Source organism: Ovis canadensis, chromosome 14 (assembly GCF_042477335.2).
Source record: "Ovis canadensis isolate MfBH-ARS-UI-01 breed Bighorn chromosome 14, ARS-UI_OviCan_v2, whole genome shotgun sequence".
Classification (NCBI taxonomy): domain Eukaryota; kingdom Metazoa; phylum Chordata; class Mammalia; order Artiodactyla; family Bovidae; genus Ovis; species Ovis canadensis.
In genome coordinates, this window is record NC_091258.1 from 73,562,451 (window position 1) to 73,578,247 (window position 15,797).

Here is a 15,797-nt window from a genome sequence, read left to right on the forward strand (position 1 = left end):
ACGTCATGTTCCAGTGTCTCCTGGTTAATAGTCTATGGGAACTTGAATAAAATTTGTATCCTGCTCTTGTGTGAAAATTGTATAAGTCTTAATTATGTTGAATTGGTTCATAATTCTTTTCGGGTCTAGTATACCCTACTTTCCTGTCCATTCTATTAATTTTTGAGAGTTTAATATTGAAATTCGAACGAAAATTCTTAATTTGTCCACTGAAAAAATTGTAATATATAGTGGAACTGTTTGTAACTATTTTGAAAGCCTCGTGTAAATGTTTTGTCATACTTTTGTCATTTCAAAAAATTTAAAAAAAAATCTTTATTGAAACTTTTCTTCTTGTTAGGAGGACATATCCTAGTTTCCAGCATACCGGTCTACAAAGTTATAGGCTTTTGCCTTAAAAGTGTAACGGGGTGACAACAGCGACCTGGGAAGGCAGGCCGCCTCTGCCTGCACGGCCGCGTGGAGCCCCGCTGCAGCGGTGCCTCTGGTCCGCGGAACCCGCCAGCTTCCTCCTCTCCACTGTGCCCAGTGCACGTTTTCCTCGCATCCCGAGGGGGAGCGCAAAGTGACCCAAGCCCTCAAAATTTCCAGCAGGCTGTGCGGAATGTATAAAATTCAAATTAAATCGGAAGAATTTAAGGAGAACAGAACTGTCTAGCAGCCAATAGGCACGAAAAGAAGAACTCAAAGGTGGGCACGGATTCCAGATTTTTAAGTCTGTCCCCATACCCTGGCTGCTTAGATGTTGCTAAAACACTGGATGAGTCTTACTAACAGGGGCTTCCCTTGTGGCTCAGCTGGTAAAGAATCCGCTTGCTACGCGGGAGACCTGGGTTAAATCCCTGGCTTGGGAAGATCCCACGCAGAAGGGAAAGACTACCCACTCCAGTGTTCTGGCCTGGAGAATTCCATGGACTGTATAGACCATGGGGTCGCAGAGTCGGACACGACTGAGCGACATTCACTACTACCACCGTTCTTTCCTCAACATATGACAAAAAGTTTATTTTGTTCATCGACATTTCCATATTGTAATTATAGAAGACTATGCTATCTATTTAGATGTTAAAGGCAACAAATTTAAAAAAACAGGCTGTAATTTATGGGGCATCACAGGACTGTTAAACACCTCCCGACCCCTTGCCCCGCCTTGCTCTCGCTCTGGGGACCTGGACGCTCCTCGCCCCGCCCCTCTCCTGCAGTGAACCGGCCAGCCCCCGACCCGGAAGCTCCGCCTTGGAATCCGCGCATGCGCAGTTTCCTGCGGAAGCGGAAGGCCGCGAGAGAAGGTAGCCCGGCGGCCCTTGAGTTTTTTTCTCCTACTGTAAAGGTGTGCTGTGCGCTTAGCCGTCCAACCCGCCCTCGCCAGCCCATCTTCAGGGTCCCGCTGGTTCTGCGGAAGTAACATCCCACTACCGCGCCGTCCACAGCAAATAAACCCAGAGACCGCGGTTGCACGTCGAGTGTTCGAACTCGCTCTAAGGCTTGTCCTTGCGGTTGGCTTTTCGGCCTTCGGCCCCTGAGACACCGCCTTTCGGGATATTTTCCTGCTTGAAACTTAACCGTTAGTACCTACGCCTGTGCCCTGTAAGGTCCCCGGGAGCGAGGGTCATTCGGGCACGCCCACCTCCACCACCTCACCCTGTCGGCCCCTGGAGATCGCGTGGACAGCCCCGCTCCTGGAGAAGCCGCGTCGTCTTCCCCGGTCCTGGGATTCTGGAGAGCCCCCCTGGCTGCCAGCCTCTCTGCCCTCGCGTCTTCTCAGGCCGATCGTTCTGCCCCGCCCGCCTCCCTTCCTGGTCAGTCCCTTTTCCTCACCCCTGGGCTGGACGTGTGACACCCAGTGTTTTTCCGTCACCAGTCCGTCTCGTTGGAAAAGGTGCTCTTTTGATAGGCGGGCGTTTCATATACTCATCGTTTCTGTAGATACGTGGGCGAGGGGGATCAGAAGAAGCAGTGACTGAGAGTGAAAGGCAAACTCAGAAGTGGAAAATACAATGAGAGAACCGACGGGGTCGCCCGGGATGGCTGAGGCAGTTGCAAAGGGATGGTAAAATGAAATAGAGTTAGCCCTTAAAGCAGTGGGTGGGTGAAAGAATAATGGACAAAGGCGTGGGATCTCCAGGAGGTGGAGACAAGGAGTCAGGGGCCGCGCGTCTGCGGTAGGAGGGCTGACAGGGGTGATCCTAGGAGAGAAACAGGGATAGGTGTTGACGAGAAGAGAAGAGAAGGAAGTAACCCTAGACACCTGGAGTGCCCCAGAGTGGGAGTGTAACAGGGAGAGAAGGGGTGTGACTAGAAGGCAGAGAGGGAGCAGAGTTGGAGAAAGAGAGACAGATGTATAGATGTTTAGAACAATTAGAAGGGTGGGGGTGGGGAGAAGAGCAGCAAGAGGAGAAACAAGTTGCTGAGGGGGGCAGGACAGGTGTGAGGGAAGAAATAGGAGGGCAGAAACAGCATCCCACCTGAGGCAGTGGACACCAAAGGACTGTTCCACATAGGGAGGTCTTCCTGTTTTTGTGGTTGTGGCAAACGAAGGGGGAATGTTGATTCTAAGCCTGAAGCAGCCTGTTTTCCACTTGTCAGATCAACTTCTAAACACTTACATTGTCTGAGGAAGAAGCTGGGAAGAGGAGGAAAAAAGGCAAGAAAAGAGGAATGGCTCTTTCCCAGGTAAAATCATATTCTTAGTTGATTCTCAGTCAGTCCTTCCTGAAATCCCTTCTTTGGACTTACTAATCATCTCTGACTCTGAAGTATCCTTCCTGAAGCCTGTACATGCACACTCACCGGGAAACTTCCCTCAGGGCCTGTCATCTCCACTTAGATCCCATCTCTGCACGACCCAGTGGCCTGGACCTTGTGTGGAGGGCACCATCCTGGGCAGGTTTGAGAAGGGCTGGTTTGAGAAGGTCTCTCAGTGCTGTTGGGCAGGAGGGATTGCCTCGGGTCCTTCTGGCTGTGCAGTCTGCTCTCTGTCAATCAGGATTAAGAAGCTGTGGGTGGAAGTCAGGTATTAACATGCACAGTACCTGGTAAAATTTGGAAGTAGACCTAAAAAGGGAAATTTGTTCTAAGGTGATTGAAGCGAAGTGAGTGAGTCACTGATTTCAAAATCCTGATTGGAAATGGGATGGAAAGTTCAGAATCAGGTATCAGTGATAAAGGGTGTGCTATTCCATCATCTGTTTGAAACTGTGACATCAATCTAAATCTCTGAGAGCTGGAAATTCACTTTCATTGCCTTCATTCTTCAGATTTTGTCTTTTCACTGTGTTTATTTTGTGGTTTGGCACAGAGATGTTTTTACTTTTGATGCAGGTGAGGTTTCCTCTTCATTGTTTAACCCATAGATTCACCATTTGTTATGGCAACTGTCTTTTTTCCACTGGGTTTTCTTAGCATCCTTGTCATTAGATTTTAAATATATGCAAATATTTATATGCATATGGTTATATTTTAAATACAGGCAAATATATGCAATTGGTTATTTCTGAACATTCTCTTCTGTTCCCTTAGTGTATAAATCCGTGTTTATGCCAGTACTACACCATCTGGATGATATTGTGATATGGCTTGAAATTTTAAAAAGGGTGGCCTTCATCTTTCATCTTTGTACTTATTGAAGATTATTTTTGCAGTTTGTCATCGCCTTGAGGTTCTTTATGATTTCTGGCAAGTTTTTTCTATTTCTGCCAGCATTTCTATTGTATACTTCATAATGAATTCATTAAATCTGTGGAACACTTTGAGTAACTTGGAAATATAGAGTGCTGAGATTTGCAGTCCATGACTACTAGATTTATTTATTTTGGATTTCTTTTAGAAATGGTTAAGTAGTTTTCAGTGTATATGTTTCACCCCTAGGTGAATTATTCCTAAATATTTCATCCATTTTTAGTATAATAGTAAATAAAATTGTTTTGTGATTTTCTTTTAACATTGTTCATTGTGTATAGAAATGCAGCTGATTTGCACATTGACTTTTGTATCCTGCAAGTTTGCTAAACTTGCTGTTTGATATGGCAGGGGGTTTTTTGTGTCTGTGTGGAATCTACAGTTTATACATAAAAGACCTTGTCCTCTAGGAAAGAAGGTAACTTTCTAATTTTTCACTTTGGGAAGCTTTGATTTCTTTTCTCTTGTCTAATTGCTCTGGTTAGGGGTTTCAGTCCTTTGTTGAACAGTGTTGCAGAGTGTGCGTCCTTGCCTTCTTCCCACTCTCAGAGGCAAAGTTTTCAGTCTTTCACCATTGAGAACAATGTTAGGTGTGCTCTTTTCATACATCATATATTTTAGTTTGAGATACTTATTTCGAAAACAAAACAAGACCCCAAATGGACGGGAATGTATCAAAAGTGTGAACAGACATGAGATCTCAGGGCAGGGAGGAAAGCACCGCTTTAATAGTGGTTGGAAATGTCTTGTAATGGTACATAGAAATGATAGCTTACGGTGAACAACATCAGATTCATGATCTCCGAAGAAGAAGATATAGCTTTGGAACCAGGGACCAGGCTTGATCACTCAAGAGCTTTTTTGTAGCAGAGTTTTATTAAAGTATGAAATGGGACAGAGAAAGCTTCTGACATACACATCAGAAGGGGAATGGAGAATGCCCCCCTCGCTGTTCGTAGCAAGGGAGCTATATAGTTTCTCAACTGCTTATTACAGTAAGTCAAAAGAAGTTCTCAAGGTTGTAAAGCTCTTACCAGACCCATGCCCAGAATTTACATTTCAAGATGACAGGATTAGTCAGAAGGTTCTCAAGAAGGAGAAACCTGTCCTCAAGCAGGAAACGTTGTTATATTATCTTCAGTTTAGTTCAGTTGGTCAGTCATGCCCCACTCTTTCTGACTCCATGAAGTGCAGCATGCCAGGCCTTCCTGTCCATCATCAACTCCCGGAGTTCACTCAAACTCATGTCCATGAAGTCGGTGATGCCATCCAGCCATCTCATCCTCTGTCGTCCCTTTCTCCTCCTGCCCCCAATCCCTCCCAGCATCAGAGTGTTTTCCAATGAGTCAACTCTTCACATGAGGTGGCCAAAGTATTGGAGTTTCAGCTTTAAAATCTGACATAGATTCTGTTCCAAAGAACACCCAGGACTGATCTCCTCTAGAATGGACTGGTTGGATCTCCTTGCAGTCCAAGGGATTCTCAAGAGTCTTCTCCAACACCACAGTTCAAAAGCATCAGTTCTTTGGTGCTCAGCTTTCTTCACAGTCCAACTCTCACATCCATATGGACCACAGGAAAAACCACAGCCTTGACTAGATGGACCTTTGTTGGCAAAGTAATGTCTCTGCTTAGTACAGAGTTTAATAGAGTTATTTTGTTGTGTAATCATCAGCTCTGGGCTTAAAGAAAATACTTTGTCCTTTTCTCCTCCTTGATAATTCCAGACCACTTTCTATCCTCCTCGAGAGCCCCAGACCCCTTTCTCCTCCTCGGGTACCCCGGACTTCTCAACCTACCTCAGAACTGACTCTCTCAGCTCTTTGGCCAAAGAGAAGTTTGTTTATTAGAGTCCCAGAGGAAGCTTAACCTTTCCCCGAGTCCTCAGCCTGTCCTTCAACATGTATCATGTATTCTTTCACCCGCCAGTGGTGCTGCAGCTCCATCAGACACAAAGGCAAGGTTTGTATCCACAACAGTTGCCATCTCCCTGCTGTGAGCTGGTTGTTCTTGAGTGTGAGGAGCATGAGGTTGGCTGCCTTGCCCCCTCTTCTCTCTTTGTGGGCTTGGATCTATTGGCTACTCAATTCTTAGTCCATATAGATCAGAGCTGATGCCCCAAGCGTCTAACCCCTGATCCAGTGCTGCTTTCATCACGGTTGTCATATTTGGAAGATAGAATCGGCAAATGGGAAAGTACTGGCTGCTCTTTAATTTTATCCGGCACCTCAGAACCTGTAATGAACTGTCTTAGTCCCTGTCTGCCTCTTGAGATCACTCAGCCGTTTCTTCTGTTCTCCTTTTGGTACCATACATGTCAGGGTGTGTGGAATAAGCTGGTGGATTGGATCTTCTGTGCCTGTTACTTGGGAAAACTGTAAGGACAGCAGTCCAACAAAGGGAATACGTGTGAATCTTTCAGGCTCTTAGCTTGGCATCTCTGGGTGGACCAAATAGTCCCATCTCAAGGTCTTAGGGTATAAGACCCCCATATCTCATAGTTTTCCACTCTTGTACTGGTCTTTTTTTTTTTAATTAATTATTTTTTAATTTTACTTTATAATACTGTGTTGGTTTTGCCATACATTGACATGAATCTGCCATGGGTGTACATGAGTTCTCAGTCCTGGATCCCCCTCCCACCTCCCTCCCCATATCACTTCTCTGGGTCATCCCAGTGCACCAGCCCCAAGCATCCTGTATCCTGTATCAAACTTAGACTGGTGATTCGTTTCTGACATGATAGTATACATGTTTCAATGTGATTCTCCCAAATCATCCCACCCTCTCCCTCTCCCACAGAGTCCAAAAGTCTGTTCTATACATCTGTGTCTCTTTTGCTGTCTCGCATACAGGGTTATCATTATCATCATTCTAAATTACATATATATGTGTTAGTATACTGTATTGGTGTTTTTCTTTCTGGCTTACTTCACTCTGTATAATCGGCTCCAGGTTCATCCACCTCATTAGAACTGATTCAAATGAATTCTTTTTAATGGCTGAGTAATACTCCATTGTGTATATGTACCACCACACTCTTATCCATTCATCTGCTGATGGACATCTAGGTTGCTTCCATGTCCTGGCTATTATAAACAGTGCTGCGATGAACATTGGGGTACACGTGTCTCTTTCAATTCTGGTTTCCTCGGTGTGTATGCCCAGCCGTAGGATTGCTGGGTCATAAGGCAGTTCAATTTCCAGTTTTAAAGGAATCTCCTCACTGTTCTCCATAGTGGCTGTACTGGTTTCCATTCCCACCAACAGTGCAAGAGGGTTCCCTTTTCTCCGTACCCTCTCCAGCATTTATTGCTTGTAGACTTTTGGATCGCAGCCATTCTGACTGGTGTGAAATGGTACGTCATAGTGGTCTTGATTTGCATTTCTCTGATAATGAGTGATGTTGAGCATCGCTTCAAAAATATGGAGTGCTTCACGAATTTGTGTGTCATCCTTGCACAGGGGCCCTGCTAATCTTCTCTGTATCGTTCCAATTTTAGTATATGTGCTGCTGAAGCGAGCACTGTACTGTTCTATCTAGTCTGGGAGTGTAGACTCTTCCTGACTTTGCCTTCTCCTTAGTTTGTATAATTTTTCCTTTTAAATTTGATTTGGAAGTAGGTGGCTCTAGGGTCTGAAGTCATGTCCAGTTTCTTTGCTGTGGCCATCCACCTGTGTTTACAGGACAGCTCCTCATGGACTCTCTGTGGTGTGGGTTTACTGGGTAAGAGAAAAGTTTTAAAGGAGAATGCTTTCCCTTATTGGTTGTAATAGTTTCCTCCTGCATACAGAATTACCACTTGAAGCTACTTAGTATAGAGGTCAGCGTGTTCTGTGATATGAAACAGTATCTGAAGACCTTGACCTGTACATCTTTTTCTGGCTTTGAATGATGTCAGAGAAGCCTGCGTGAAGGGCACTGTGATAGTGTTGTTCACGTGTACTATCACCATGCCCTTTGAGCCTCACCAAGAGGTGTAGGAACTTCTCCTGACAAGGGTACTGTCCAGGTTCACACCCTCATATTTGTGAGGCCGTTGACTAAGCTGTTGCTGATGCTGCATGCTTGTCACCTGGGTACTGTTGATCATTCTGCCTCCACATTTAATTTTGTAGCAACTTAATGACAGAGCTTATGCAGTGGAGTGATAACTTCAGTGATGAACCATCATTTTTTTTTTCAAGGCATAACTACTTTCCTTTTTTTTATATTTGTATGCATTATAAATGATTGTCTTTTATTTTTGTCATTAAGTTTCTAATTTATGTTACTCTTTGTATTTTATTTGCAGTATGTGGGATGGTTGGTTAAGAAAGCTCCTCTACCCCTATGATGGAATTGGTGATCTGTACTTTTTAGAGTTCTTTATGTATTCTTGATGTTAAACTATTATTGAATATATGCTTGGCAATTTTTTTGTATTATAGTGTACATTGTTTTTTCACTGCTGAGGATGGTTTACTGCACAATATTTGATAATTAGGATGTGTGCAATTTACCTCTTTTTATTTTGTTGGCGTGAGGTTTTGGCGTTGTATCTGATAAATCATTGGTGAATCCACTGTCGAGAGTCATTTTTAGGTTATCTATACGAAATTATGGATGCTAGGCAAACTTATTGTGATAATCGTTTCACAGTATAGGTATCAGTTAATTTTTTGTCTGTAGCTTAAACTTACACAATGATATTTGTCATTGTAAGAGTTGCTTATACAACCCCCTTTATGTCACTGTTTAAAGAGTTGGGTTTAGAAACGGGAAATAATTAAAACACGTTGGATAAAAGAAACAATAACAATAACAGTTTATACTCATTTAAAGTGTCTTGCTCTTAAAAGGCTGTGGTTAGTGACCCAAATGATCACATCCCTTAAGTCCTCCATCTCAGACACCCAGGTACTGACCCTGAATTTGTTGAACTCAGCCCTATTCTGTGTTTGCTGTTTTGTAGCGTGTGAGTAGGGAGAGGCCCATTTCTACCCAGGCAGAGTTTTGTATTTGTAATATAGAGACTAGTCCCATTCTTGTTTCTTAAACTGCCCAAGTTCCCCGATCCCTGAATTGCTTCAGCCTCACTAGCCAGATCTGAGCACGACATGCTGTGAAAACAGCTTTTTATTGAGAATAAACCCTTTTAAGGGGAAGTATCTTGGCTTCCAACATAACTTGAAGCTTTTACCTGAGCAGTGTTGCAGAGGGTAACTTAATGCTGTCAAGGTAACAGGCCCCGCCCCCTCCGCGCCCCGCCCCTCCCACGAACTCTGCGCAGAGCGAATGCTCGCCCCGCCCCTCGTCGGAAGCCTGGGCTCTAAAACCTGAAGCCCTTTCACACAGAGCCGGAAGTTGGAGGGCGCGGAGCCGAGGTCCCCGAGCGGCGCCTACGCTTCCTTCTACAGTAAGTTTGCAGAGCTCGCCACCCCTCCAGTCCCCACCTCCGCCCCGCTCACTCGTCCTTATGGTGTGGGAATTGCCAGCGACCTGAAAACCCTGGCACCCCGTGCTCGGCCCCGAATAAACGCTGCCGCTGCCGTTGCGGCCCAGTTGTCTCTTCGTTTGGGTTTTAAGTGTTTCTGAGGCGGTTTCGGCCCTCGGTGCGCGTAGACACCGCCTCTGGCGACATTTTCCTGCTTAAAACCCTTGTTTACCTCTGCCTCGCCAAGTAAAGCCCTCTCTCGCGAGTTGGAGTCGCGCCCGCCGCGTCGCTTTCTCGACCGCTGGAGGCAGAGCCCAGATAGGCCGCGCGCCCTCTCCCCGGTCCCGGGATTCCGGAGAGGCCGCCCCGCTCCTGAGCCCCCTCCCTCCCAGTCTCTCTGTCCTCGCGTCTCCTGAGGCCGGTCCTTCTGCCCCGCAGCAGCCCCCTTTCCTGTCAGCCCGTCCCCTCAGCCCGGATAGGGTAGGTGACCTGGGCCAGCCATGTGACAGCCAGTGCTGTAAAATAGAGAAGTATTAGTACATTAGAAAGCCAGATCTCCAGGGACTGGGAAACAGCACAGGGAGAACTGCCCTGTCTCAGTGATGGGAACGGGGAGGCGAAGGGCGGTGAGGGACGTCAGAGGTGGAGAGTCCATAACAGGGTTTTGGCGGGGTTTGAGTCCGGGCCTCTTGGGTTAAAGTCCCGAGTTGTGTTTTCACCCGGTTGGAGTCCCGCCACAAGGGTTCAAGTCTCAATCTGAGGTGGCCGGTTTTATCATGGTGCTAGGGGAGAAAGAGGCCAAAGGGTAAGGAGCAGAGGAAGAAAGGGCTGGAAGGAAGCATAGCCACATGGCCTGCCAGGGAGTGGGGAGGCAGGGAGAGTCACAGCGAGAGAAGAGGAGTAATCTGGAGCGCAGAGAGAGAGCCGAAATGGGGGAAGAAAGAGGCAGACATAGGTATGGATTTTTGAAAGACTCAGGAAGGTTGGGGAGAGAGCATTTCAAGGGGAAACGAATTGCAGCAGCCTGGGACAGGACACGTGTGAGGGAGGAAATAGGACAGGAGCAGCAGGAGAGCAGAGGGGGAGAAAAAGAGACACCAGACCCAGATGAAATAGGGAGCTAGGTGAACAGAGGGGTAAGCTCAATCCAGGTGTGGCCAGTTATTTGGATACAGATGATTTTTTTAGTTATACAGAGGAGGATGAGAATTTCAAAACTCCTGTCTATAAGGCTTGTGTCTTTTTTTATTACTTGTGGCAGAAGATGACTTTCATTTGCAAACCCTGTTGAGCCTGGGGCAGAGGCTTGATTCACTGAGTTGTGAGTGACCCCCTTCCCTTGTCCTGTCATAAGATAGAGGTCAGGGAAGGAGAGACCTGGGGCAAGAAATGACTGACTCTAGAGTGTCACTCTGTGGTCGCATTTTTGTGTGTTTTTAATGAATTTTTTGGGCCGTATTGTGCCATGGGCTCAGGAGTTGTGGTTCCCAGGTTCTAAAGCACAGGCTCAGTAGTTGTGCACAGGCTTAGTTGCTTGTACTTGTGGGATCTTCCTGAACCAGGGAGAGAACCCATGTCCCCTGCATTGTCAGGCAGACTCTTATCCACTGTATCGTTATTGGATAACATTTTTAAAGAAACACTTTGTTTTAAAACGGATTCACAGTTTCTGTTTTCTTTATGTATGGTGCTTTTTGTAGCTTGGAATAGGTCTTAATTCATTCAGTTTCTGTACTCAATTTTAAGTTCAGAAATAAGCTTTTCTAGTTTCCAGTATACTACTCTTATCATCCTTTTCTAACTATGATTATTCTCCACATATTTTTAACTTTGACACCAGATTTTTAGATTAGAAATATTTGTTTTTTGTTTTTGTTTTTTTTTTTTAAATTTTTTTTCAGATTCATTCCTTGCCTGAGTGCTTTCTTCCCTTCATCTCATACATTTGAAATTTTCTTTGGTAAGTAGTAAATCATCTTAGACTATTTTGTGCCATACTTAGCAAAAATGTCACCTCGCTTATCAGTTCTAATGAGGTAGATGAACCTAGAGTCTATTATACAGAGTGAAATAAGTCAGAAAGACAAATACTGTATATTAATGCATGTATATGGAATTTAGAAAGAGGGTACCAGTGATCCTACATGCAGGGCAAGAAAGGGAGACACAGATGTAAAGAACAGACTTTTGGACTCAGTGGTAGAAGGCGAGGGTGGGATGATTTGAGAGAATAGCACTGAAACATGTAAATTACCATATGTAAAATAGAATGATCAGTGCAAGTTCAGTGCACAAAGCAGGGTACCCAAAGCCAGTGCTCTGAAACAACCCAGAGAGATCTGGTGAGGAGGGAGGTGGAAGAGGGTTAAGAATGGAGGGGCTGCTTCTGCTGCTAAGTCGTGTCAGTCGTGTCCGACTCTGTGTGACCCCACAGACGGCAGCCCAACAGGCTCCTCTGTCCCTGGGATTCTCCAGGCAAGAATACTGGCATGGGTTGCCATTTCCTTCTCCAGTGCATGAAAATGAAAAGTGAAAGTGAAGTCGCTCAGTCGTGTCTGACTCTTAGACTCTTAGTGACCCCATGGACTGCAGCCTACCAGGCTCCACCATCCATGGGACTTTCCAGGCAAGAGAACTGGAGTGGGGTGCCATTTCCTTCTCCAATACATGAAAGTGAAAGTGAAGTTGCTCAGTCATGGCTGACTCTTAGACTCTTAGCAACCCCATGGACTGCAGCCTACCAGGCTCCACCATCCATGCAAGAGTACTTGCATGGCAAGTACTCTCTGCAGGCAAGAGTACTGGAGTGGGGTGCCATTATAGTCACTAGCAGTCTGTTAATGAAGAAAAGGAAGGTTTTAAAACTCAGAATGGCACCAGGCCCCTCATCCATAAAATGCATTTTGGGATAATCTTGGCACCAGATGATTCATCCCAGGCCATACAATCATTAACTTGAATCTTGTAGAAGGGCAGATTACCATACAAATCGTTTTGTTTACATAGATTAGGGGAACAGTATCTGAGTATAACCTACTGGTCTGTGAAGTAGGTTCTCAGCCATTAGGTGGAACCGACTTGAAGACAGAGTCTGGGGTAGGTGCATAGTCCATTCACATAGCTTAAGACAAACATTTCCATAAGAAAAATGGATTGGTTAACTCAAGGTTTGAGAATAGTTAACTTCAGGTGAAACCAGGTGTCATTATGGCAACAAGTATGTTAAGAGAAACCTCCTTTTAAATTTGTATAAAGAAGGAAAAAAGTATCACTAGTTTGTTTGCTCCTGCCGCTTAAGAGAGAGAAAAATGTCTGACACTTACAGCCTATTTCCTCCATTTGGAGACCCCTGGCCTTCCTGCCTGTTACCCTCTCAGTCCCCCCTTTTCTTTTAGAAGAATTATGTTGCCTAGGAAAAAGGGGCATCGTTCTTGTTCCATAACTACTTCCAAGCTGACAAGGGGCGTTGTCCTTAAATTGGTGAGGCAACATATTCTCCTAACCCTCATACCGAAGATGTCTGATCCAGGGCCCCCAAATAGTAGTTGGAAGCAGCTGCAGCCGTAGCAGGAGTTTGAGCAACTGTTGCAGGAAGGGGGACCCCTTCCAGGCTCTGAAACTGAGCTCTTGTCTAACACTTGGAAATGAATTGTCTGAGGAGATGCATGTGCTGACAAAGCAAGAGATTTTATTGGGAAAGGGCACCTGGGTAGAGAGCAGTAGGGTAAGGGAACCCAGGAGAACTGCTCAGCCATGTGGGTCGCAGTCTCGGGTTTTATGGTGATGAGTTTAGTTTCAAGGTGGTGTTTGGCCAGTCATTCTAATTCAGAGTCTTTCCTCGTGGCGCACGCATGGCTCAGCCAAGATGGATGCTAGCCAGAGAGATTCTGGGAAGTGGACAGACACTCCGTGTCTCTTTTCGACCTTTCGTGAACTCTTCAGGTTGGAATTGGCTCATTAGTTCTGTATTCCTTATCAGGATCTCCTGTCATAAAACAACTCATGCAAATAGTTACTATGGTGCCTGGCCAGGGTGGGTGGTTTCAATCAGTGTGCTTCCCCTAACACAACCATTTGTAACTTAAAAGCTTTCATGAAACTAGAAACAAATCCAGTTACACAGTTACAGATGCAGGGAGCAAACCTCAAAAACAAAACAATCAGAATTATTGTAAGTAAGATAGTTTTCCACCATGGGGCCCTAGTTAACATCTCCCAAAATGAGGCAATTGAGGCTTCAGGACTATCCATAGCCTCAATCATCTTGTTCGTGTGTTTAGTCAAATGAATAACATTAGTGCTCATATCAGGTTTATATGTCCAGTATTGGGTATGAATAATGGCACAAGTTCCTGCTTGCACAGCTGTCGGAATATCTAAACCTGATCTGTTTTGTAAAACCACCCTTCTAATTTGTGCTTGTTCTGCATTAAGAGCGGAAATAGCTTTTTGAGAATCCTGTAATGCCTGTTGAGTAAAATTTGTCAAAGATCCACTCATGGCATAACATCTGTAGTTCCCAAAGAGGGAACAAAGACTGCAGCCAAATAATCATACCAGTGAAATACAGACATTGCCCACCGAGTTTTAAGGTGGGGTAAATTAGCAGGCTTTTCTGGAAGCTCTGAAAATATAAAGCCGTGAATAAAGGCTAGACACAGGGTGCATCTCCCTATCCAACCAAGGGGAAGCCATGCCCATAGGTAAGAGCCACATATCCAATAGGTCCCGTTTGGAGCAAGCCAGCTGACTGAGATATCCAGTCCCAATTAGTGCCTGGCCAGACAAAGGGAGGACTTGAATTGGGGTTGGAAGACATGGAAATGATTACATTGCATACTTCCTGAGGCAAAAATCCCAATTGTTTCCAATCATTGTAATGAAGTTGTTGGCTAACTTTTGGGGATGGCTCTGTTTGTTCCCAGCATATAGGGGCAGTAGATACTAGACATCCTTTTTCAGGAGTTAGCCATGTAACCTCATCCCATATTTGATAAACGTCAGGTAAAAAACCATTAGATCCAGACCTATTTGCCTTATGTGTAGCGAAATAGTCATTAAACCGAGGCAATGTATAATCAAAATTAAAAGTCACCTTATGTCCATAGTTAAAGTACAAAGTGTTGCATCAGTCCATTTTAAGGTTGGTAGATGTCATCAGATGAAGAAGAGGCATCACATATGATTGTTGTCGAAGGTATTCAGAGACTTGGAGAAAGTCTTTTTCGTGAAGTGGAGATGTCCACCACAGGATCCTTTCACTGATGAAGAGGGGAGTGCTCTGCAGACCCAGCAGTTAGACCAATTGTGGAATGCAGCGTAGGAGTGAGCCCAGGACAGGAAGGCATTGTCTTGAGGATCAAACAGCACACTCAGGATTTTTGGAGTCAGCAGAAGTAGGCTCACATAGATTATCAAGCACATCTGAAAAGTACAAAGTCAGAGCATAGAAAGTAAAGACATAAAATGAAGTCACTTAGTTCTGGTCAGGTTGCCACCTCTTAACTCAAGTGTGATGTACCCACGAATCAATTCCTGGCACTTTGACAGCTGTGGAAGAAGAAAGAATAACCTGGTAAGGGCCTTCCCAGAGGGGCTCGAGGGATGGGCCCCCAGATCTCAGTGTTTTTATGAGGACCTCGGTTTCTGGCTCAAATAAAGGCTTGCTTGACTCAGAGGCTGGGTCAGGAGTCGTCTCCCAGAGTTCTGTTATTGCCTATTGAAAAGCTGAGAGCTGAGTTACATAACTAGTTAATTCCAAGGCTTCAGGGTCTATAACGATGTCTGTGCGTAAGAAAGGCCTTCCATAACTACATTCAAAGGGGGACAGTCCCTCCTTTTGGGGGCAGTTCAAGCCCTCATTAAAGCTATGGGTAGGACTTTAATCCAATTGTCCTGGGTCCTTTGAGTTAATTTCGCAGATGTGTTTTGATAATGTCATTAGATGTTTCAACCTTTCCTGAGGGTTGGGGTCTCCAGGAACAGTGTAAGTGATACTCTATTTCTAGAGCTTTAGATACTCCCTGAGTTACAGCAGCTTTAAATGCGGAGCCATTGTCACTCTGAAGGCTCCGTGGCAGCCCAAACCTGGGGTTAGTTTCATGGATTAAAATCTTTATAACCTCCTTAGTCTGCTTAATATGACAGGGAAGAGCCTCAATCCATCCAGTAAAAGTATCTAGCCAAACTTGTAAGCAAGAATATCAATCAGCTTTTGGCATATGAGTAAAATCAATTTCCCAGCCCTCTCCAAGATACTTTCCACTTCGTTGTAATCCAGATATTGCTAGCTTCTCAGTCTTTGGGTTATGTTTCTGACGAACCTCACACCTTTTGATAATGTTCTTTAAAGTTTTCATTACATTTTTACATTTACATTACAAGTTTTCATTTACATTTTCCTTACAAACGAGCAGCCATCTGGTAAATACTCTGCACCCAAGTGAAAACTCTGGTGTAAACCCTTAAGAATTTTCCTTTGAGCACTTTCAGGAATTATTAATCGTCCATCCTCAGACTGTAACCATCCTTTATCTGTAACCTTTGCTCGTCTTTTCTCATATCTTTCTAATTCTTCCTCAGTATATTGTGGTCTTTCCTGTTCCACAGGATCTGTCCAGATCAAAGGCATCTACAGTGAAGGGGTTTAATAAAGTGTCAGCTTCTCTGGCTTGACAGTTAGCCAGCTGATTACCTTCAGCT

General features: G+C 44.8%; 1 protein-coding gene, 1 non-coding gene and 1 pseudogene across 12 annotated transcripts in view; 1 reads left to right on the forward strand and 2 right to left on the reverse strand.

Annotated features, from left to right (window-relative positions):
* Nucleotides 1–1,245: 1,245 nt before the first annotated feature.
* Nucleotides 1,246–15,797, forward strand: part of LOC138419205 (zinc finger protein 665-like) — a 46,192-nt gene continuing 31,640 nt past the window's right edge. For 2 of the 11 annotated variants that reach the window (XM_069551647.1, XM_069551645.1), the window contains exons 1-3: nt 1,246–1,799; nt 2,587–2,673; nt 10,997–11,055. The gene's annotated coding sequence lies outside the window, so the exon portion shown is untranslated. Of the gene's footprint in view, nt 1,800–2,586; nt 2,674–8,947; nt 9,078–10,996; nt 11,056–15,797 lie in introns of those variants that run through there. The other 9 variants (XM_069551644.1, XM_069551643.1, XM_069551639.1 and 6 more) reach the window with 8 other exon arrangements.
* On the reverse strand, nt 7,099–7,205 carry LOC138419877 (U6 spliceosomal RNA). The gene has a single exon (XR_011249128.1). It is a non-coding gene; the product is annotated as a U6 spliceosomal RNA (small nuclear RNA).
* Nucleotides 12,601–15,348, reverse strand: LOC138419614 (endogenous retrovirus group PABLB member 1 Env polyprotein-like; annotated as a pseudogene).